The sequence below is a fragment of the Panthera onca genome, chromosome A3, assembly GCF_046562875.1.
Source record: "Panthera onca isolate mPanOnc1 chromosome A3, mPanOnc1 haplotype 2, whole genome shotgun sequence".
Taxonomy (NCBI): domain Eukaryota; kingdom Metazoa; phylum Chordata; class Mammalia; order Carnivora; family Felidae; genus Panthera; species Panthera onca.
In genome coordinates this window covers 131,589,033-131,612,385 of record NC_138341.1, presented here as the reverse complement: position 1 = coordinate 131,612,385, position 23,353 = coordinate 131,589,033, and the positions used below count along the sequence as shown (strand labels likewise).

The 23,353-nt window shown below is 46.9% G+C and overlaps 1 long non-coding RNA gene across 1 annotated transcript; it reads right to left on the bottom strand.

Annotated features, from left to right (window-relative positions):
• Nucleotides 1-238: 238 nt before the first annotated feature.
• Nucleotides 239-23,131, bottom strand: LOC132670284 (uncharacterized). Its single transcript, XR_009606572.3, has 3 exons — nt 21,195-23,131; nt 18,030-18,084; nt 239-375 (listed from the first exon to the last, which is right to left on the bottom strand). It is a non-coding gene; the product is annotated as an uncharacterized LOC132670284 (long non-coding RNA).
• Nucleotides 23,132-23,353: the final 222 nt, after the last annotated feature.

The following is a 23,353-nucleotide window of genomic DNA, read 5'->3' as shown; positions in this document are numbered from 1 at the left end:
CGGGTCACGATCTCGCAGTTCGTGAGTTCGAGCCCCGCATAGGGCTCTGTGCTGATGGCTCGAAGCCTGGAGCCTGCTTCCGATTCTGTGCTTCCCCCTCTCTCCGCCCCTCCCCTGCTCGTGCTCTGTCTCTCTCTGTCTCTCAAGAATAAATAAATGTTAAACAAAATTTTAAATAAGATTTACTAAATGCCGTTGTGTGGGGCATCGCTCAGAGTTTACCTTTTCTGATGAGGCTTGCAGTGTAGCGGGGTCAAACAGTCAAGACAAAGACCAAGAACTAAGCCACTGAGGGGCACCTGGCTGGCTCAGTCAGTGGAGCATGTGACTCTTGATCTTGGCGTCATGAGTTCAAGCCCTGCATTGGGTGTACAGCTTAAAAAAAGAAAAAAAAAAAAAAAAGACCATTGAAATAACACTGGAAAAGTGCATGAAGAAAACACAACCAGAGGAAATAAGACAGCAGTGGAGCAGAAGGAGGACTGAGGAGGCCTCTTTAAGGAGGTGATATTTGAGCATCAATCTGAATATAAGACCTTAGAGATGAGCTTTACAGGCAGAGGCAAAGAAGGGCAAAGAACTAATTTTGCACGGTTAGGAAACAGCCAGAAGGCTAGCTAGCATGGATGGAGCAAAATGAGTAAGTGAGAGGGTGGTAATAGATGCATTTAGAAGGGTAAGAGCCAGAATTAAGCAAGCCCGAGGAAAGCCTGGTCCATCCAGGGCCCTGTAGAACAGGCCACTGTTGACTTTGGTCAGTGCTTTCCAACTTTGGGCCACAGTCCCGGTGGTGGTGGAAGTTGATGAATTTGCAAAGATAGGAAATTACTCTAAAGAGGGGCGCCTGGGTGGCGCAGTCGGTTAAGCGTCCGACTTCAGCCAGGTCACGATCTCGCGGTCCGTGAGTTCGAGCCCCGCGTCGGGCTCTGGGCTGATGGCTCGGAGCCTGGAGCCTGTTTCCGATTCTGTGTCTCCCTCTCTCTCTGCCCTTCCCCCGTTCATGCTCTGTCTCTCTCTGTCCCAAAAATAAATAAAAAACGTTGAAAAAAAAAAAAAAAACTATTAAAGATCCCATGATTTGGTATCCACTCAAGGTAATGTCTGTCAAGTAAATAAATGCATCTCATATTTTGGATCCCACCAGCTTTGAAAGGTATTGGCAATGCTATCGTCATTTCCAGAAATACAAGCCCACTGCAAAAGCACTTGAGAATTTATAATTATGCATTTGCCATTATGTTTTTCTCAATCAATGAAAATGAAGAGCTCAACTCTATCATGTGACTACGAACTGTCTGGTGGGAAAAAAACACACACACTCATCTTCCTACCTGGAAGGACACGTTTTGAGACTGTCCAGACCCTTCTATTGCTAAAATCATAGGAGATTCTGCTACAAGAAAATGTGTTAAGGCAAAAAGAGCACACAGTGATTTTTCAAAAAAAGGCGGGGTGGGGGGGACACCTGGGTGGTTCAGTCGGTTGGGCTTCCAACTTTGGCTCAGGTCATGATCTCATGGTTTGTGGGTTCGAGCCCGGCATCGGGCTCTGTGCTGACAGCTCAGAGCCTGGAGCCTGCTACAGATTCTGTGTCTCCCTCTCTCTCTCCCTGTCCCCTGCTTGTGCTCACTCTCTCACTCTCTCAAAGGTAAATAAACATTAAAAAAAATAAAAAATAATTAAAAATAATAAATAAATAACGTTATTATTACTATAGCAAGAATTTAGTGAGTACCTACTATCAGCGAGGCACTGTTGTGTTTTCCCTTCAGTTACAAGTCTAATCTCCAAAACAGTTGTGTAAACTAAGCATTACAATTCAAGGCATCTTTGGGTTCAGAAATGTTCGCTAAATTGACCATGTTCACACAAGTGAAGGGGAGAGAAGAGGTAGACATCTGTCCTCATGGAAATGTGTCAGTTAGGTATGGCTGTGTGATGTGTATCACCCTGAAACTCAATGGCTTAAAATAATAAATATTTCTTACTGTTTATGGATCGGTGGGCTTAACCAAGGGGTCCCCTTCACAGCTGAGCTCACCCATGCGTCTGTCGTCAGCTGCGGGTTGAGTAGGTACCTCTACCAGTGGAGATGATGCTCTCTCACCTGGTAGGATATCTGCCGGCTGTAGAGTAGGCAGCCCGTGATGGCTTCCACTGCGATGGAAGTCTCCAGAACGGCCGTGCCAACCTTGTGCATATGGCGGTAGCAGGCTTCCAAAATATGCACAGGACGGATGAGGCCTCCGGAGGCCTCAACTGCTCACTGCCACTGCAGTTTGTTGGTCAAAGCAAGACACGAGGGGGCGCCCGGGTGGCCCAGTCGGTTGAGCATCTGATGTCGGCTCGGTTCACCATCTCGCAGCTCATGAGATTGAGCCCCGCATGAATCTCTGCACAAGTGGGATTCTCTCTCTCTCTCTATCTTTCTCTCTGCCCCTCCCCCCTTGTGCTCCCTCTCTTTCTCTCTCAAAATAAATAAATAAACTAAAAAAAAAAAAAAACCAGCAAGACATGAATCCAACTGATATTCCAGGAGTGGCAGGCAGACTTTACCCCGTGATGGACGGCCTCACCAGAATGATATCGCAAAGGGTACGGCTGTCGGGAGGGGTAAAGAGATACAGCGTCTTTGGACAACCCATCTGCCCAAATAAAAACAAAACAAAATAAATTATGTGTTATTAGAGAGCAAGTAATGAAGACACAGTTTGATCGGGAACCTCAAAACCAAGTAAGCCCCCTGCTTTGGAGAAGAGTTGGCAGTTTCTTTTCTTTTTTTTTTTTTAAGTATTTGTTTTAAGTTTATTTATTTATTCTGAGAGAGAAAGAGTGAACAGGAGAGGGGCAGAGACAGAGGGAGAGAGAATTCCAAGCAGGCTCCGTGCTGTCAGCACAGAGCCTGACACGGGGCTCAAACCCACGAACTGTGAGAACCGAAATCAAGAGCCAGAGGTTTAACCGACTGAGCCGTGCAGGCACCCTGGCAGTTTCTTATACATACATTAAACACATACCTACTCTATGACCCAGGAATTCAACTCCTAGGTATTTCCCCAAGGAAAATAAACATGCATGCCCTCCAAAAAGAGTTACACAGATACGTCCACTGGAGCCTTATTCACAGTAACCAAAAACTGGAAAAGAAATGATAAATATCCTTCAGCCACAAATAGATACACAAAGCGCTGTACATCCACACAATGGCCCGGGGAATCATTTCAGAATGAACTAAGGGTGCACAAATAGAATGAATGAATCTCAAAAACATTATAATACTGAAAGAAGCCAGACACAAAGAGTATACATCTCGACTGGTTCCATTTTCATGAGGCTCTGAGGCTGGCACGTCTGAGCGATGGGGCTGGAAATCAAAACCACAGAGGCGGGCAGGTTATTGCTGGAAAGAGGGATGAGGGATCGTACAAACACCGTGGAAGGTTCTCTACCAGTTAGGACGGCGGTTACAAGGTGGTTACAAGGTGGTTACATTTGTTGAAACTCATAAAAGCATACTTGGAATCCTTATGATTTATTGTATGCAGATTGGACCCCGGTTAATGATAATAATAATAATAATAATAATAATAACAAAGATAGGCTCCCCAAGGCTTTCAAAGAGAGGTCTGGAAGAACTGGCAGGGTTTCGTTGTGATGCTCCGTGAGTCACAGCATTAGAGAAGCGGTCTGATGGGGGCCCCTGGGGGAACGCGTAAGCCTCAATGTGTCCTTACCTGATCCGACTACGATAGAAAGAAGGATCATTCATTTACGTTTCCAAGAGACACACAGGAAACAGCAACAAAATGTGCAGGTAAATTCCCTGTGGCTAGCTGGGGTCGTGGGGATTTAAGTTTGCTGGTAGGAGGAGGCTTGGATGCCATGGTGGAGTCAGATGGCAGGAAAAAGAGGAAAGATCCATGGGGAGCCTTCTGTAGGAGTCAGACCTCACACAGAAAGTTGTGAATCAGGTTCCTGGTGTTTATGCTGCATAAAAGCCAATAATTCCTTTGGTCGGAGAATTGCTCACAAGGCATCTGACTCTTTGATCAGGGAGACCGAGAAGACTTCTCTTGCTCAGATTGAATGTACCAGTGACAATAAAATAAATCCTGGCGGAGAACCGTCCTGCTAGCCCTAGGCTAGGGGCAAAGTGGGGATCATGGAACATTGGATCTTTGTTTTGGGAGCTTCCCCCCTCCCCCCATATAACTCATCCTCCTGTTTTAGAATGCAACGTTCTTTTCTGTAAAGACAACAGAGTCTAAGTTATTTTAAAATTCCTCCGAAACCGACGGAGGCCCTGAGAACACGTTTTAATAATAGTTTGCATGTTTTCAGCGGCCTGTGATGCCTGTAAGAAAACAGGGCGCGTGTCCCGTTCCCTTTTGCAAATCATCTAAAAATAATCTTTCCAGACTCTAACTGAGCGTCCTGCTTCCTCCTGAACTTGGGTTTACAATTACTGGCCCCGAGTACTATTTGAGCTTTATTTGTGGGTCGAATGGGAAGAAAGGGGAGGCAGGCTGAACGCGAACAAGATGCATGCATGTCCCAGGAAGGCTTTGTTTCTCTCTGGTTCCGAAGGAGAAACACGCTGGGCGGGCTGAGTCACCGCACACGACAACAGAAAGCATGGCGACTCCGTGGCCTCGGTCCTGCCTGCAGAAATTGCAAGAGTTCACTTCCTTGCAGTTTTCCAGCCACCGTGTTAAATCATTGCTGCCAATTTGGGTATGACAGTTTTCCTAGTTTTGTTTGTATTAATTGGTAAACTTGCTTTGCTTTTGTTGTTCTTTAAGAACTACAAATGTAAGGAGCGGTCCCACGTTGCTGTGCGTTTACGTTGTATAATGAGATACATATAGTAACATTCTGAGTCTACGAGATTTTTTTTTTCTTTGAAATGGGTCTGAATATTCCCCATATTACAGAAGTCTGTCTCTCACCAGTACCAGCGGCCCCACTGCTTTCTTTTAAGTGCGTAAATGTCTCGTATGTTTCCTAAAGAAATTTCAAAATCCCTAGTAGTCAAAGAAATGTAACAAAAACCAAATATGATTTCCTCTGTTATATCTGCAAGTTAGGTGTCTTTTAAGTTAAAAGCCCTGTGTTTCTTGGAAGAAACAAATATACCCCTCTATACAACGCAGGTAAAATATACATTAACACAACCTTTGATGGTGGCAATGCGATTTGACAGCATGTATCATGAGCCTTAAAAATATGACAACTATGGGGCGCCTGGGTGGCTCAGTCGGTTGAGCGTCCGACTTCGGCTCAGGTCATGATCTCACAGGTCATGAGTTCGAGCCCTGCGTCCGGCCCTGTGCTGACGTCTCGGAGCCTGGAGCCTGCTTCCGATACTGTGTCTCCCTCTCTCTCTGCCCCGAACCCACTCGTATTCTGTCTCTGTCTCTCTCAAAAATAAAAATAAACATTAAAAAAATATATATATGACAACTATGACTCCAGCATTCCATCCTGGGTAAATGACACGGAAAAGGAAAGAAGGAAGGGAGGGTGAGAGAGGGAGACAGAGAAAAAATACAACCAGAAATTCTGACAATGGGAGATTGTTTAAATGTTCCCCCCTACAATATGATATAGTCCTTTTAAATGATGCTAGTGAAGAATATTGAACATCGTAATGGAAAAGTAGTCCCAAGTGTCAAAAGAAAAGCATGCCCCATCTTTTCTAGAGAGCATATGTTTTTAAATTTTTTTTAATGTTTATTTAATTTTGAGAGAGAGAGACAGAGCAGGAGTGGGAGAGGAGCAGAGAGAGAGATACACACACAGAATCCGAAACAAGCTCCAGGCTCAAAGCTGTCAGCACAGAGCCGGACGCGGGGCTCGAACCCATGAACTGTGAGATCATGACCTGAGCCCAAGTCAGACGCTTAAACGACTGAGCCGCCCAGGTGCCCGCAGAGTATATATGTTTTTAAATGCTCAGAAAAAAAAGACTGGATGGATTCACAACACAATGTCGACACTGGTAACTGCTAAATGGCAACATTAGCCACGACTTTATTTTCCTCTTTTTGTTTTCAGATGTTTTTAACGCGCTACTGTGAATGAACACTGACCTCGGAGATCAGCATGGTGAATGAACCCGGGCGTAAAACAAATTGGGGTGAAGTTCTCCCCTGTGCCCGCTTCTCTGCGTGTCCTCGGAGCAGTTATTTAATCTTCCCGAATCTCTGTGTCCTCATCGATAAAATGGGGTGAAGTTTATGTCTACTTTAAAAAGCTGTATTAAATGAGATAACATGCATCCAGGGACTTAGCACTGAGATTGGCAAATATCCTGAGCTCGGTAAGTAGCATTTGCAATGAGCGAAGGCTGATAAAAATGTTTTCTTTTAATCAAGTGCATGTTTAAGTAAACATTTCTCAGTCTTCTAAGTGTGCTCACCAAACATTTAGCTTCCACTAGGAAGTTCTGCTAAGGGAGGGGAGAGAGAGGAATAAACGTCCCAGCATGTTTTCCACTGGCCTTGTAACCGAAAGATGTTTCTTTGGAGCTCTGAAAGTCACCGGAAGCCTTTATTAATCATGGACTGGCGGTTCTTCACCAGGGGCAATTCTTCCTCCCAGGGGACCTCTGGCAATGTCTGCAGACGTGTTGGGCTTTCACAACAAGGTGTCTAGTGGGTAGAGACCACGGATGCTGCTGAACGGCCTGTAACCCACAGGACGGCCCCCACCGCACAGAACGATCGGCCCCAGAGGTCAAGAGCGCCCCAGTTGAGAGGCTCTGCTCATGGCGTTAACGGCACACCATCTGATGATTGAAGGGGTGTGTGGCCAACTGAGCCTACTTCCTTATCACTTTTTTTTTTTTTTTCAACGTTTTTTATTTATTTTTGGGACAGAGAGAGACATAGCATGAACGGGGGAGGGGCAGAGAGAGAGGGAGACACAGAATCGGAAACAGGCTCCAGGCTCCGAGCCATCAGCCCAGAGCCTGACGCGGGGCTCGAACTCACGGACCGTGAGATCGTGACCTGGCTGAAGTCGGACGCTTAACCGACTGCGCCACCCAGGCGCCCCTTCCTTATCACTTTTTGATACAGCATACATATTTGTGGGTAGAGCTGGAGTGAAAACCTTTCAGAAGCACCTGCTCAGCCCCACCCCCTCCCGCCCCCGCCAGCCCCCGCCGACCGTGATTTTCCCTGTTCAGCCCGGTTAGATCTCAAGCCTACTCTGCACAAAAATCTCAGGTTCGTTATCGGGGTAAAAAGATGAAGCCCATTTCTGTCTTTGGTCTTCTGAGACAAAGAAAGATGAGCTCATAAGCAGCTCACAGAAACCCGGGGTGGCTAAGTGGGAGGCAGTCTGAATCTTGGAGTCTGGCCAATGTGAGTCAAAACTCAGTTTCCCTCCACCTCCTCCCTCTGTGATCCTGAATAAGATTTTTTTTTCGTTTACTTCTTCAAAAACTTCGTTTCCTTACCTGAAAAAAATGGAGCCCACGGTACCAAGACTGAAGGGTTCCAAGAATTAGATGTAAAAGACATACAAAGCCCAGAGCCCAGGGCCAGGCACAGGCACACGGGCGGGGGGGTGAGCCCTCAGGAAATGATGGCAATCACTGTAAGTGAAATGAAAGGAAGAGAAGAAGAAGAGAAAAGAGGAAACACTCTTGGCAGTTATTTTATTGAGTTGGTTTTTTTTTTTTTTTTTGGTAAGTCCCTCAGAATGTCCACTGGAGCCTAATGCCTTCGGCCTGTAAGCCCGCAGCACAAAGATCGCAAAGCCAAGTTGCTGAACAAACCCGTTTCCAAATTACAAGTGCTCCTCGGTGCCAAGAAAGGAATTCACGGGGCAGCGTTTGCCAAGAAATCATTTATCAGATCAGAAGTCGATGTCACTGGTTCCCCAGCATCAAAACTCAGCTCCAAACCACAAAGCTGGAGAGCATTTTCTTTGTGACTGTTCTGACAGACACTCTCCCAGCCCTCATATGTAAAGAGAGCTCATAGATGAGTTTTTTTAAAGGCAACACCCGTAAAAAGAAACCGGGGAGGCTAATAAATGAATGCACTGTAATGCTCAGCTCGTTAGTAAGGCAATTTTACCCACTGCACACCTCCGGGGGGGGGGGGGGGGTGCTTGCACCCCAGTCTATTGGGGCTGCACTCCCAGAATCGTGTTGTTCACAGCCAGCGTGACCGTACTCGGTATTCCTGCTTAGAAAACAGCAACAGCGATAAGAGTAATGAAAGTGAGAAAAAGAACGTTGAAATATTTTTGTTAAAGTCTATGTATTGCGTGTGAGAAAGAGAGACAGAGAGTGCGCACGCACAGGGAAAGGGCAGAGAGAGAGGGAGAGAGAGAGAGAATCCCAAGCAGGCTCTGTACTGCCAGTGCGGAACCCGACTCGGGGCTCGAACTCGCAAACCGTGAGGTGAGGACCTGACCCGAGATCAAGAGTCAGATGCTTAACGGACTGAACCACCCAGGCGCCCCGGGAAAGCATGCAACTCTTGATCTCAGGGTCATGAGTTCAAACCCCACACTGGGCTCACTTAAAAAGGATATTTTGGGGTGCCGGGATGGCTCAGCCGGTTAAGTGTCCAACTCTTGATCTCGGCTCAGGCCATGATCTCATCGTTCATGAGATCGAGTCCCAAGTCAGGCTCTGCACTGACAGTGCAATGCTCCTGGGGATCCTCTCTCTCTCTCAAAACAAATAAACTAAAAAAAAGCTTACATGCTTTCCTGACTAAGCCAGCCAGGCACCCCTGTTGTAACATTTGGTGGGATTTTTTTTTAATGTTTATTCATTTTTCAGAGAAAAGGTGAGTGGGGAGGGGCAGAGAGAGAGGGAGACACAGAATCAGAAGCAGGCTCCAGGCTCTGAGCTGTCAGCACAGAGCCCCACGCAGGGCTCAAACTCACAAACTGTGAAATCATGACCTGAGCTGAAGTCAGACACTCAACCAACTAAGCCACCCAGGTGCCCCTATTTGGTGGGATTTTAACATTTATTTATTTTTGAGAGAGAGAGACAGAAAGACAGAGCATGAGCAGGGGAGGGGTAGAAAGAGAGGGAGACACAGAAGCAGAAGCAGGCTCCACGCTCTGAGCCATCAGCACAGAGCCCGATGCAGGGCTCGACCTCACAAACCATGAGATCATGACCTGAGCCGAAGTCGGACGCTTCACCAACCGAGCCACCCAGGCACCCCAATACTTGGTGGAATTTTTAAAAATGATTTTATTGGTATGTACATAACATACGGTAAACTGTGCATATTTAAAAGATAAAACTTGCTATATTCTGTCGTACGTATATGGACATATAGGAAACCATCACCCTCAATCAATTGATATCCTTCATTCCCAAAAGTTTCCTTGTAATCCTTCCCTTCCCTCCTACCCCTCCAGTATAGGCAATCAAATCTGCTTTCTGTTGCTACAGATTAGCATGTACTTTCTAGAGTTTTATACAAATGGAATCAAATAATATATGCTCTTTTCTGTCTAGCATCTTTCAGCATAATGATTTTGAGATTCATCCAATCTTATCACATTCATCAGTTGACGGGCATGTGAGTTATTTTCAGTTCGGGGCTATTGCAATTAAAGCCACTATAAACGTTTATGCTCGCCTAGTTATAGATGTATATTTCGTCTTCTCTAGGGTAAACACCTAAGGGTAAACGGGCTGGATCTTAGATTAGGTGTATGTTTAACATTGTAAGAAACCGGCAAACTATTTTCCAAAGTGGTTGTACTCTTTTGCGTTCCTACCGGTGGCAAAGGGGTGTTTCGGTTCTACATTTTTGCCAACCCTTGGTAAGGTCAGTATTTTAATTTTAGCAGAGAAGATCATAACTAATAAAGTAATATAACAGCGAGAATATTTTTTAACTGTAAAGCTGATAGAAGAAAATCATCATTGTTAACACCCAGCGTTGGCAAGGGTACAGAGGAAAGTACTCTTGGTTTTTGTTTGGTTTTTTAAATTCACTTATTTATTTTAAAAGAGAAAGACAAGAGAGCAATCAGGGGAGGGGCAGAGAGAGAGATTGGGAGAGAATCCCAAGCAGGATCCCGGCTGTCGGCACGGAGCCCGATGTGAGGCTCGGACTCATGAACCGTGAGATCATGACCTGAGCGGAAACCAAGGGCCAGACGCTTAACAGACTGAGCCCCCTGGGCACCCCAGTACTCTTGTTACTGAGGGTGGAAATGAAAATTAGCATCATTTTCTGGGAGCCAGGGTGCGCGTTGTGTCCGGACTCACAGTGTGTGTCTTGAAACCTCTCATTTTCTTTTATTGAACAATTCCCCTTCTGAAGATGTATCCTGAAGACGCAAAACCCCTTGCAAACACACACCGGAGCCCTGCTGTCGGCGGCAGGAGGTTCTGCATCCATTAGTTTCCTCGAGAAGCAACAAAAATACCGAACGAGAGAGCTGAGAGCTGGCAGTCCACAGGCTGGACCTTCAGATCTGAGTTCTTCGACCCTCAGACGGTTTTAAGTTTGTGGAATTTCTTGCCGGCGTTTCAAAATGAGGAGCTGTCACAGAAAAATCTATTTTCTGGGGACTTTTTGACCAATTAGAAGATCGGACACACCCAGGGCCCACATGAAAACAAAAAGCTGGGTGAAGTGACTTTCTGCGCCAGCCGAATTCGCAGAATTTATCGCACTGTCGTGCAAGCTGTGCCTTGGCTTGTCTCTTGTGCGTTGAGAGTACCCTTTGAAGGTAGACACTAGGATTTGTTCTTCTCCCCCTGACCCCACCCTAGTGCCCGACACGAAGAACAGATATTTGCCGAAAAATGAATGGCTGGGGCCCCTGGGTGGCTCAGTCGGTTGAGCATCCGACTTCAGCCCGGGTCGTGATTTTGCGGTTCGTGGGTTCGAGCCCCACATCGGGCTCTGTGCCGACAGCTCAGAGCCTGGAGCCTGCGTCCGAGTCTGTGTCTCCCTCTCTCTCTGCCCCTCCCCTGCACATGCTCTCCCTCTGTCTCTCTCAAAAATAAATAAACATCGAAAAAAAAAAAAGAAAGGAAAAAAGAAAGAAAAATGAATGGCTGGCAATTAGAATTGGTTTACAGCGTGTAATTGCTTGAAGCTAGGTCACCTAAAAGACAGAAGGTGTACAACATAATGATTCAACACTCGTATTTGCTCATCTATGCCTGCAGCAGGATTTCTAAATCTCAGCCCTAAGGGCATCTGGGGCCAGGCAGTTCTTTGCTATGGGGGGCTGTCCTGTGCCTCGTAAGATCCCTGGCCTCCCCCCTCCACATGCCAGTGGCCTCCCTCCCTCAGCTGTGACCACCAAAACTGTCTCCAGATATTGCCAAACGTCCCCGAGAGTTCAACTCCTCCCCAGCTGAGAACCACTGGCCTAGAACATCTCTGGAAGAACATACTAGAAACCTGTAACTGTGGTGTGACCAAGAGAGGAAGGGAAACTTCATTTTCACCTGTTCCAACTTTTGACTCTTAAAACATAAATATTACCAAAGTTCGGCTTACGTTTTTTTTCCCGGTGTCCAGATACCTTCAAAACGGAAGCCACTTTTTAAACACTGAAATATATCACCTTGTGTAAGTTTAAGGCACGCAACATTTCGACGTGATAAATGAATATATGGCGTGTGTGACTGCCATGGTGGCCTTAGCTAACACCTGTATCACGACCCGTAATTAAGGCTTCTTTTTTTGTGGTGGGAATAATTAAGACCCAGTCTCTAAGGAAGCTTGATGTTTCTAACAGTGTTGTTGTCTATAATCACCTCCCTGTGCATTAGACCTCCAGGATTTATTTCTCTAGCAGTTGTTAAGTTTGTAATGGTCAAGAAGGTCTCCCGTTTCACCATACCCCCAGCCCCCGGTCACCACCATTCCACTCTCCAAAACAGAAACCACTTAAGAAAATATAAAAACTTCTAAGATACACTGGCAAGGAGCTTCCTTGTGTCTTTTTAGTTTGTCTTTTTAAAAAAAGAATTGTTTTTAAGGTTTATTTATTTATTTTGAGACAGGGAGAGAACGAGGCAGGGAGGGGCAGAGAGAGAGAGAATCCCAAGCAGGCTCCGAGCCGTCAGCACAGAGCCCCACACGGGGCTCGATCTCATGGACTGGGAGATCAAGACCTGAGCCAGAATCGGGAGTTGGAGGCTTAACCGACTGAGCCACCCAGGTGCCCCTTTAGCCTCTTTTTAAAAATAACAGAATCGATCACGGATTATGTGAGCTCCTCCGATTTGCCCCATTTTGCCAGGTGGGAAATGGAACCTCAAAAAGGAAGAAGTCCTAAGCCCGTCCAGTTAGCGACCACTCTGGCAGCTAGCGCCCAGAGGCCCTGAGACCCGGCCTTCGCTGCCATTTCGGATTTGTGTCCGCTGTAGAAAGCGGATCTTTCCAAGGGAGTAGAAGCTCAAGGAGGCACTGCCTGGGGCCCTGAAGTAAAACCCCAGCAACTTCCACTCAACACGCGTTCATCTTTGCTTCAGGGCCGTCGAAGTTGTGCAGTGGAGGCTCCCGTGCCGCCCTGAAGCCCTGACGCGTGCCCAGTCCTAGCTGAAAACTTTGCCTCTCATCCCAAGGGTTTTTGTGTTGTGTTTGTGTTGCGTTGTGTTTTTGAATCGCCAATTTTTATTTACAAGAGGGCCACAGTCGCTGTGTACCTGCTGATCATGTTCTTGGGGTGAATCATCTATGAATCACAAGCAGTATTTGTAAGTGCTTCTACCTACAATCGTGTCGTCACAGAAACCCTACGAGAGAACTAGGAACAAATTTTGCAGATGAAGACGTAACTCGGGCGAGGTGCGTTCACTTCCTTGCCCGCCGTCACACATGCTGGAGTCAGGTTCAGAAACCAAGATCCACTGAGCCTTTGCTCTTTCAGACCCTTCATAGAAGTCTTCAACTTGCCAACAAAAATCCTATAAAAACTAAAAGTAATTCCCCAGGCAAGGAGTTAAATTCTGAATTGAGAACGTACTAGTGGAAAGTGTTTATCCAAGGGATACCAGTGTGCTGTTTCGAAGGGGCACGTGCACCCCAGTGTTTATAGCAGCACGATCGACAGTAGCCAAAGTATGGAAAGAGCCCAAATGTCCATCAACGGGTGAACGGAGAAAGAAGATGTCGTCTGTATATACAATGGAGTATTACTCGGCCATCAAAAAGAAGGAAATCTTGCCATTTGCAACTACGTGGATGGAACGGAAGGGTATTCTGCTAAGTGAAATTAGTCAGAGAGAGACAAAAATCATATGACTTCACTCATATGAGGACTTTAAGAGACAAAACAGATGAACACAAGGGAAGGGAAGCAAAAAGAATATAAAAACAGGGCAGGGGACACAACAGAAGAGACTCTTAAATATGGAGAACAAACAGAGGGTTACTGGAGGGGTTGTGGGAGGGGGGAGGGGCTCAATGGGTCAGGGGCACTAAGGAATCTACTCCTGAAATCATTGTGGCACTCGAAGCTAACTAACTTGGATGCCAATTAAAAAATAAATTGTTAAAAAAAAAAAAAGAACGTCCTAGTGAATAAGATAAGACAGCAGAGCCTGTGACAGCATGGCAGACATACAATAAATGCCACATAACTGTTAACCATTATGATGAGTCACATAGCTTCAAGTATTTTTTTAAAAATAGTATAGTATTGAAGATAGCTCCCATTGGTCGTGTACAGCAAGATGAACCCATCTGCCTGTATTACGTGGCTGCACCACGTTTTTTTCTTTTTCTTTTTTTAATATTTGGGTTGGTTTCTGGCATTTCCAACTGGGGACGTCTCACATGAACAACCCAACGTACGGCATCTGTTGGAAAACTGGCGCCTCTGGGCTGGGGTTATGGAACCACTGCCCCCGTAAGACAGCGCGAGGCCTCCCCGTTTACCGCAGACTCTCCACCCGCCTGAAGTAAGGCCTGTGGGTTTGCCATTTGTCACTGGTGGTTACGAAGGAGGGCTCCGGAGTGAAATGAGGAGTCCCAGTTCTTTGCAGTGCCGCTGCCCAGCTGGGTGACCTAGAGCAGATAATTTTACCTTTCTAGGTCCATCTCCCAGAACTGTAGTGACCAAATAAAACCATCTGCCTAAAAGCATGGAGCTCAGGGCCCAAGGCGTGGACGGCTTTCAATAAAGGTTAGCTCTTTGCATCACTAGGCGTGGGGAGCAGAAGAATGGCCTCCTTGAAGGTGTCCCCATCCTTATCCTGGAACCCGTGCCTAGGGTACCTTGTATGGCAGAAGAAATGCTGTAGATGTGATTAAAGGAAGGGTTTTTATTTATTTATTTATTTATTTATTCATTCATTCATTCATTTATTCATTCATTTTGCTTCAAGAAAGCTTTCTTTTTTAATGCTTGTTTTTATTGATTGACTGATTATTAAATCTATTTATTCTTATTTCTTTCACACGGCAAGCAGGGGAGGGACAGAGAAAGAGGGAGACAGAATCCCAAGCAGGTTCCGTGCCATCAGGGCAGAGCCCCGCGTGGGGCTTGAACTCACGAACTGTGAGATCGTGACCTGAGCCGAAATCAAGAGTCAAACGCCTAACCGACTGAGCCACCCAGGCGCCCCAAGTTGAGGATTTTTAAATGGAGAGATTATCTCTGATGATCCAGATGGGTCCAATGTAACCACAGGGTCCTTGCGAGTGAAAGAGGGAGGCCGGAGGTCAGTGCCAGAGGAGTGTGAGACAAGAGGGGTTGCAGCAGGGGGGCATGCAGACAGAGGAAGGGGCCGCCAGTCAAGGAATGCACTTGGTCTCTAGAAGCAGGAAAAGCCAAGGAAGTGGGTTCTCCTCTAGAGCCTCCAGAGGGACACAGCTCTGCCAACACCTTGGCCTTAGCCCAGTAAGGCCCCTTGGGGGTCTCCGACTTCCGGAATCATAAAAGAATACATTTTTTCTGTCTTAAGTCACTGATTTCGCGGCCGTTTCTTACAGCAGCAAGAGGAAACTCTACACGAGGCCGTCTCGTCCTCACTGCAATTCCGTATGGTCTATTGTCCGCATCCTACAGAAGAAGTGGGGTCGGTAAAGGTTAAGAACATTGCCCCAAGTAGAAAGTGGCAGAGCCCAGAATCAATTCCAGGTCCTCCTGAAAACCAAGCCCGGCCCAACCCAAGTGACTCCCAGTTCTCTGGTCATTCAGCTTCTATTTGAATGATCCCAGAAACAGAAATATCCTTCCTTCCCGAGGCTACTCTTTCAACGGCTGGACAGGATTTACCATGATGTCTTCTGCCCACTGAGCTACTTTCTACGGCACTCGGAAGGAGTTAAGGCGCTTTCAGTTACAAACGCAGAAACCCAGTGGACCTAGCGTAAGGAAGAAGGGGACATTTATAACAAGGACATAGGATATCGCGTGAAGCCCATGTCCAGGAAGGCAGTTAGGCTTTAGGGAGAACTGAAACCAAGAAATGGGAAGCTGGAAAGAATCCGGCCAGGCAAGACCCGCTGTCTTCCACCTCTGCTTCTCGGCATGGCTGCCTCATTCTTTTCTCTCCGTAGATCGATTTTCTCGCTACTCCATTGTCATGTTGGCACATGGCCGCTCAGGTGCCCCAGATTGACACACTACAGGTCCAATTCGATGGACAGACTGCCTGGCAGTACCTCAAGGTAAATCTCAAATTCCCCAGAGACAGAATCCGATACCTCTGGCTTCCAGCAGGCCTCCCTCCCTTGTCCGATCAGCTATCAACAGGAAGGCAGGATTGTGATGAACAAACATGGCTGCCAGGGATTTCTCACTTGCAACTGTGAGCTTGGGTGCAAGGGGGAGGGGTGGGGAAAGTGTGAGCTGAGCTGATACCCTCAAAATTGAGTACCTCCCATTTATCTCCCTAAGGTCCCCCCCACACACCCTCCCCCCCCAAAACCCAATAAAGATAGCAAAGCAGCTTCAGAGCTTTTGAAAAGCTCTTTCTTCCCTTGTGGTCATCTCCTTTCCTGGGAACCATCCGTAGAACCTTCAGGCATTTCCTCAGTATGACGGTTCCCAGATTACTCAACAACCTGACTATGCCCCCAGCTCCCCCTCAGCCTACACAACTTTGGCAACATCTCCACTCAAACGTGTGATTTGTCTCCATAACTAACGTTGCTTCTTCAAATGTGGGCTGTCTAGCTCACTTCAGTTGTTCTTTTGCTTTACCTTCCTTGAACCCACAAGGCGTATACCGACTCCGTTAATGCAGGCTAAGACTGTTTCCTCATCAGCTGTATACATCTGGCTCAAATTGAGTTTGTGGCCAGCTAGAAGCCCCAGATCTACTTCCCAGGAACTGCTGTCTGGCCAAGTCTCCCAATTCCCAGACTTAAATAATTGATGCCAGAATCCACATCAATCCCTGGTAAATATTCTCTTGTTTCCTCCAAATCCTTTATTTGACTCTACGGAGACCACTGTGAATCTTGATCCCCTCATACCAGTTTGTTTGTGCCCTAGAAATTTCACCTGTATACCTTAATGGTTTAGTCTCTAACCGAAACGAGATCCCAACTAGACCAAAGACATACCAATGGACAGTTCCTAAGCAGCCACGGGCTCCACTAATCAACATCAAATATACCGAAAATACGCTGCAAGCATTTCAGGATCTTTTATTCCTGGAACGAGAAGGGTGGCAGCCCAAATTCCTCAAATATTTTTGACGTTTAAATTTTATAACGACAGAAAAGATCCAGCATGATTATAATCCAGGGCATCAAGAATATGGGAAAAACTCTGGAAGTCTTTCATTAAAATAAATCATGATAATTATTGAATTTACTTCTCACAGCAACCCAGGAATATTCATATTTCCATTTTATAGGTATGTAACCAAGGTTACACAGAAACAAGTAGCCTTGAGATTGGGAGGCAAGCTGTTGATTCATAGCTTCAGTGCTTAATCCCAACCCTAGCGGTGGGCAGGGTCAGTTTTTCCTGTAAAGGGCCAGACAGCAAATATTTTAGGCTTGGGGGACCATACGGTCTCTGCCTCTGCAGAGCGAAAGCAACTGTAGGCAATACTTTAACAAAGGGGTCTGACTGTGTTCACATAAAACTTTATTTACAAACACAGGCGGTATGCCTCATTCGGCCCTCAGACTGTAGTCTGCCAACCCATGCGAGGCTGTTCTTCCTCCCCAACCTGCCTGGCAAAATCCTGCTCAAATATGCAGCCCCCACATGACCATTAAGTTACAAAACTGGACGTAAATGGGATTCGGCCCGTGGGTCATAGCTTGCTGGCCCATCTGAACCATCATGCCTTCTGACTTGGTAGGTTAATGCATCTCACTGAAGAACCTTGAGTCAGTGCCTAATGTAGGTCATAGCCAAAGCCAGCAAGACTGACACATGTCAAAATACATAAAGATTCACCAATCTATGTAACACTGCCCTGCACGGCAGTAATTCCTCGTGAGGCTGTTTGTTTTAATACCTTTTTCCACAAGTCCCCAAATAAATTTGTAGCCATCCAACACACACACACACACACACACACACACACACACACACCATGATCTGAGCCCAGCATATGATCTCAGCTTCTTGGTGGCCATGCTGTTCTCCTCTGGCCAGAACGTTTTAGCATTCCCTCACGCACACCTAAGTGCTGCACTAAGCCTGAGTCCTGAGTCACACGCATTAAAAAAAAAAAAAAAAAAAAAGTGTTCCACTGGAAATTAGCATGCAAGCAAGTTGCAGGGAAATGGCCCCGGGAAGCAGAGTGAAGAAGCTGAATTCAGGCACGATGGACGTCCTACGGCAGACGTAACCAACCAAGGCACCCGGGAGAGAAGTCACTTGCAGTTTTGAAAAGCAGGTGGAAGAAATCAGGACCAGAGCCCTACTAGGAATTTGAGCAACTTGAAAAGAGCCAAGCAGGCCTGTCATGCCGATCGAGAGAAAGCTGCCATTTCCAGAGACAGGTCCTCTTGCTAACAGGCAATGCAAGCCCTCCCAACATGGGCTGGGCACTTGGCAGGAAGGGCTATCATACAAGCGTGTGGCCGGCTTACCCTTAACATTTCCCGGTGTAAACAGCTTTCAGGCAAACTGGTGGGTTGCTTTAACCTTTAGCAAAAGAGAAAATATAAACAGTAAAAATGAGCTGGTTCGAATGACATAGAAAGACACGTGTAACAATAACAGAAGCCTAGACATCGTTCGGCAGGTTTACTTGTATTTTTTTTTTGAATGCTAACGTAAGATTTGTTTATTTGTTGCCCAACAGCCTTTAACAGATGTACCATGGCAGAGCGCTTAAAAAAACAGGGGTCCCCCGTGGGGCCCCCGGGTGGCTCCTTCAGCTAAGCGCCCAACTCTTGGTTTCGGCTCAGGTCACGGTCTCACGGTTCATGAGACCGAACCCCAGCACAGAGCCTGCTTGGGATTCTCTTTCCCTCTCTCTCTGCCCCTCCCGGCTCACGCGCGCAGGTGTCTCTCCAATAGGTTCGGGAAAATAATGGACACCGAGGTTCTTCGTGTCAGCACTGTTCATCACAGACAAGAAAGAAACAACCCAAATACCCCGCAACAGAAAACTGGTTGAATACATTTGACTGTGATCCTAAGTGGAGTATTCTGCAGCTCTAAAAAAGAAGGAAGGAGCCACTGGGCGGCTCAGTCGGTGAAGCGTCCAACTCTTAGTTTCAGCTCAGGTCACAATCTCACGGTTTGTGAGTCCGACCCCCACGTCAGGCTGTGTGCTGACCGTGCAGATTCTCTCTCTCCCTCCCTGTCTGCCCTTCCCCACTCTCTCTCTCTCTCAAAATAAATAAATGAACTTTAAAAAAAATTTAAAAAATAAAAAACAATTTTAAATAATAAAATCTTAAAAAAAAACAGGGGTGCCTGGGTGGCTCAGTCGGTTGGGCATCCGACTTCGGCTCAGGTCACGATCTCACGGTCCGTGAGTTCGAGCCCGGCGTCGGGCTCTGTGCTGGTGGCTCGGAGCCCGGAGCCTGCTTCGGATTCTCTGTCTCCCTCTCTCTCGGCCCCTCCTCTGCTCATACTCTGCCTTTCTCTGTCTCTCAAAAATAAATAAATGTTAAAAAAAATTTTTTTTTTAATCTGAAAAAAACAAAAACGAAGAGACAACTCTGAAGGACACCCAGCAAACTCATCAAAAGGAATCAGAGGATGGGTCCGATGGAAACAGGAATAGGGCTTCTCACTATATTCCTCTTTATACGGTTTTCTTTTCAAACCATGTGGATGTGACAACTATTCCAAAGCTTGAATTGTTTTAAAGAGCTAGCAACGTGTTTACAACCACAATAATTCTCTCTGTAAGAGGGTGTTGCTACCAGATGTCAAAACACTATTTTTATTTCTCGGCACTAGGTAAAAAGTAGATGAAATCCGCTGAATGATGTGCTGAGAATGGTCTCTCCTGCACAGAATGTAGGGTAAATTGAGGCCATTGATGGTGGCACTCCGTCGTGCTTGATAAGGAGAGGCCTAGAAAGCATTATCATCGTATTGGCTGCGTGTTCACGTGGCCTGAAGCAAAGAGATTGAACTTAGATGTCTGACGGCCTTGGGTGGCCTCCAGCTCCAACACCTGTCGGCTGTGTCCCCAGGCAGGTCACGCGGGTTCCGGGGCCTCCGCAGCTCTGTGTGGTGGAGACGGGATCACCTACCGTACCGGGTAGGAACGCTCTTTCGCTCCGACAGGTAAACTCCTACCTACTCATTCCTGTGCCAGGCGTTGTTTTAGGCCAAGGTAAGACTTCAGATTCTAGACCGGCATGTCTCCACCGAGACCAGTTTTGCCCCCCAGAGGACATTTGGCAATGTCTGGGGACATTTTTAGTTGTCACAAGTCGGGGGCGGGGGGTTGAGTGGGGGGCACAGGAGAAGTGCCACTGGGATCTGGTGGGAGGACCTAGCGGGCCACGGAAGCAGCTAAACCCCCCACGATACACAGGACGGTCCCTCCAACGAAAAGTTAGCCCGCGCCCCATGTCAGTAGGGCTGAGGCTCGGAGCTCGCTCCAGCCTGATCTAGAAGGAAATAGAGGAAACGAAGCCAGAATAAACAAATAAATGGCAATGCCACGTGTTGTTCGGTGCTCTGGGACAGAATGACCAGGGCAGCTGTTTGAGCTGGGGCAGGGACAGGCCGTGCCAGAGAAGGCTCTCGGAGGACAGGCCAGTGTTGCTGACGGCTAACAGGTACTAGGGAGCCCGGCGAGCTAGTGTCTGGGACAAGGGCTCTTGAGGCTCAAAGAAAAGCAAGGGCAAAGGCCCTGAGGCCAAGACAAGTCTGACTTGTCCAGGAGAGAGGAGGGGAGTGTGGCTCCAAGCGGGAACAGGGTGGCTGGCATCCATGTGTTGAGGGAGCCAGCGAGTCACATACGGGAGAAGCCCATAAACACGAGCTCCAGTGAACAAAAGAAGACTTTTTTTTTTAAATGTTTACTTATTCAAAGAGAGAGAAAGAACAGGAGGAGGCAGAGGGAGAGGGAGACAGAGAGAATCCCAAGCAGGCTCCACACTGTCCGCACAGAGCCCAACACGGGGCTCGAACCCACGAACCGTGAGATGGTGACCTGAGCCGAAATCAAGAGTCGGACGCTTACCCGACTGAGCCACCACCCAGGCGCCCCAAACAAAAGGGGGGTTAATCCCTCAGTTTGAAAATTAAAACTTAGTGAAAACTGCAGTGACAAACGCACCTTAAGATACCCACTTCTCCCCAGTGGCCCCAGGGTGCTGACGGGTCAGGTGAGCTGACAATTTTGACTTGGAAAGTGCCGGGAGAAGGACACTGAGGGTGAATACCGGGGAAAACAAGAAATCTACGAAAGCACCAAAAATGCCCATCGCTGGAAAGTTACAAGGGATAGCTGATGTGCTGAAAACGAAGGAACTATTTCAAGCAAGAAGCTTCTGGAAAACGTGGGTCTCTGCTTCGGAGTCCGGCGCTGGCATAACCAGTTGACCGTCAGCCCCACGGACAAAGGAAGAGCCAAGTCAAACAAGGCATTAACTGTAGTCCACGTCAAGCCGCTTACAAGTGGCCGTTTAAAGATTTTTAAACATAGGGGATATTGTTTATGAAACGTAATCTGATCGCCCAAGCAAAAACGACACAAATTCCATGGCAACTGTGGAGATTAAGGAAGTGTTTGAAGGACGAAATCCCTTATCTAACACTCCTCTTGTCAATTCACTCACCGAATAAGAGGTCTCAGGAGAAGCGTCAGGGGTAAAGACAATTCACTTTATGGAGAAAGATTTTCAGAATCTCATTTTGTAGATTGATGCATAAACACCACCCAAACTGTGGGATTAAAAGGCAGAGTCGGGCATTATTATGTTTTGCACGGAGTCAAACAGTAATAAGAAGTCAGAATAATAGCAGCTGCCGCTTACTGAGCTAAATTAACTCGAATTCTCCAGTAGATTTATGAGTTTCCCTTTATGGATGAAGGAAACGGGGGCCCAGAGAGGCCATCTGACTTGCCCAAGGACACACAGCTGTTGGGCAGGGTCCAGGCTTCTGGACCCTCTTGTCTAAATCCCCCTCCTCGTCACACATCTTAAGCAAGCAGTCTGGTGCCTTTCAGCCCCGGGGGAGGGAAAACAACACGGTTATCACATTCAGAGACCGGGACAACGATTAGACTTAATGAACGCCCTCTCTGTGCCTGTTTCGGAGGCTAAGTGCTTTACTTAAATCATCTCATTTGGTGCTAATGATAACTCTGGAAGCATTTGTATTATTTTCACTCTACACCTAAGGGACCTAAGGCTCAGATAGGTTCAGTAACTTTTCCAAGGTCACGCAGCCACGGAGTGATAATACAGGATTCAAAACCCTGCGGTTGAACAGTAAGTCTACGAGTTTAGGCAACATGCTGCAGGGAAGGAAACAGAAAAGGGACCCCAGGCAGACAGGACGTATAAGCAGAGGCTTAGATGCAGCTCAAATAGAGTATTTTACGCATAAATACGCATCCTGTATTCATTTCTTTTCAAAGCATGCATCAAAACGGCCGTTAAGTTATTATTTGTGGAGTTATTTGTTCTGTGTTAGTTATCTGTTGACAACTTGGTCTCTCCTCCTGTCTTAGGCCCAGTATCTGTAACAGAGGGTACACATATCAAAGCTCCACCAATATCTCGTTTTGCTTTTGGGTTGTTTTTTTTTTCCTGTTTGAGTCCATGAAGCAATCAATGGAAAGGCGAATGGCAAGTACAGAGAGTCACAAACTTAGGGAGTTAGGACTCATTGTCCCAAACTAGAAAAGCAGGCACGTTCCCTTTTAAGCTTCCCAAATCTGATCTCACTCTTTCTATCAGAGCCTTGATTGATTCTAGCTCAACTGTGATCCCTAGATCGCAAACTCTTCTACGTGTCCCTCATCAAGGAGGGAAACAGGAAACAGTGGCTGCCTCTCACACACGCAGCTCCAACCTTGGGCATCGTGGGGTTTATCCAAGATCAGAGCAAAATTGTGAACTTCTCAGTGAGTGACATCTTGGGAGTGTCATTCCTTCGATCAGTCCCTGGGATGTAGTCCTTGTCGGCCGGGGTCAGAGGGAGTTCTGCTCTGGGTCACTGTCATATTCCGATTCTTACCGACCTAGCTTCCCTCTCTGCTCAGGGCATCTCTGCCGTGTCGTCAGTCACCACGTGACCACGTAGAATGACCAAAGTCAACACGTTACAAGAAACCTGCCTTTAGGAATCCTACCTGGCCATGGGACATGGTGGTGCCTAGTCGGTAAGCCAAGGTTAACGGGATCCACACCTAGGATTCAAAGCTCAAGACCTTTAGTCCCAACTGGCTGCCTGCCTGAAAAGCTAACACTTCCTCCGTCTGCCACGTTAAAGAAATAAACGTACCTGGAGGCACACCTGCCTGCATCCGCTTCTCCTTAGATTTTTCGAATCAAATGCACCCAGCTTCAAAATCTGGCTCTGCGTCTTTACAGACTTGGACGGCACTTCTCCAAGCCTTGTCTGCATGGGAATATTAACAGGACCTCCTCACGGTGTCGGGGCCCATATCCAACGAGATAAAGACCAGAAGGCGGTTAGTGCCATGGTTAAAAAAAATAGCCGTTTGATAACCCGTTGCCAGTAGTGATGTTTGGTATTATTAACATCCATTCATTTATAGAAAGAGGTTTCCAAACTTCCCACAAAACAGAAATCTTCCCTCTCCTCGTGGGTTTTTCTTCCCCAAAACGACATGGAAATTCCAGCCAAGACAAAAAGGGGAGAAGGGCTCCAAGCCAGAGTAGTAGTTTACTTCTTAGGTCGCCCTGTTTCTACTGGGGCCATACTGGAGAAGCTGGTAATGCCTAACGCAAAGAGAAGTACAGCA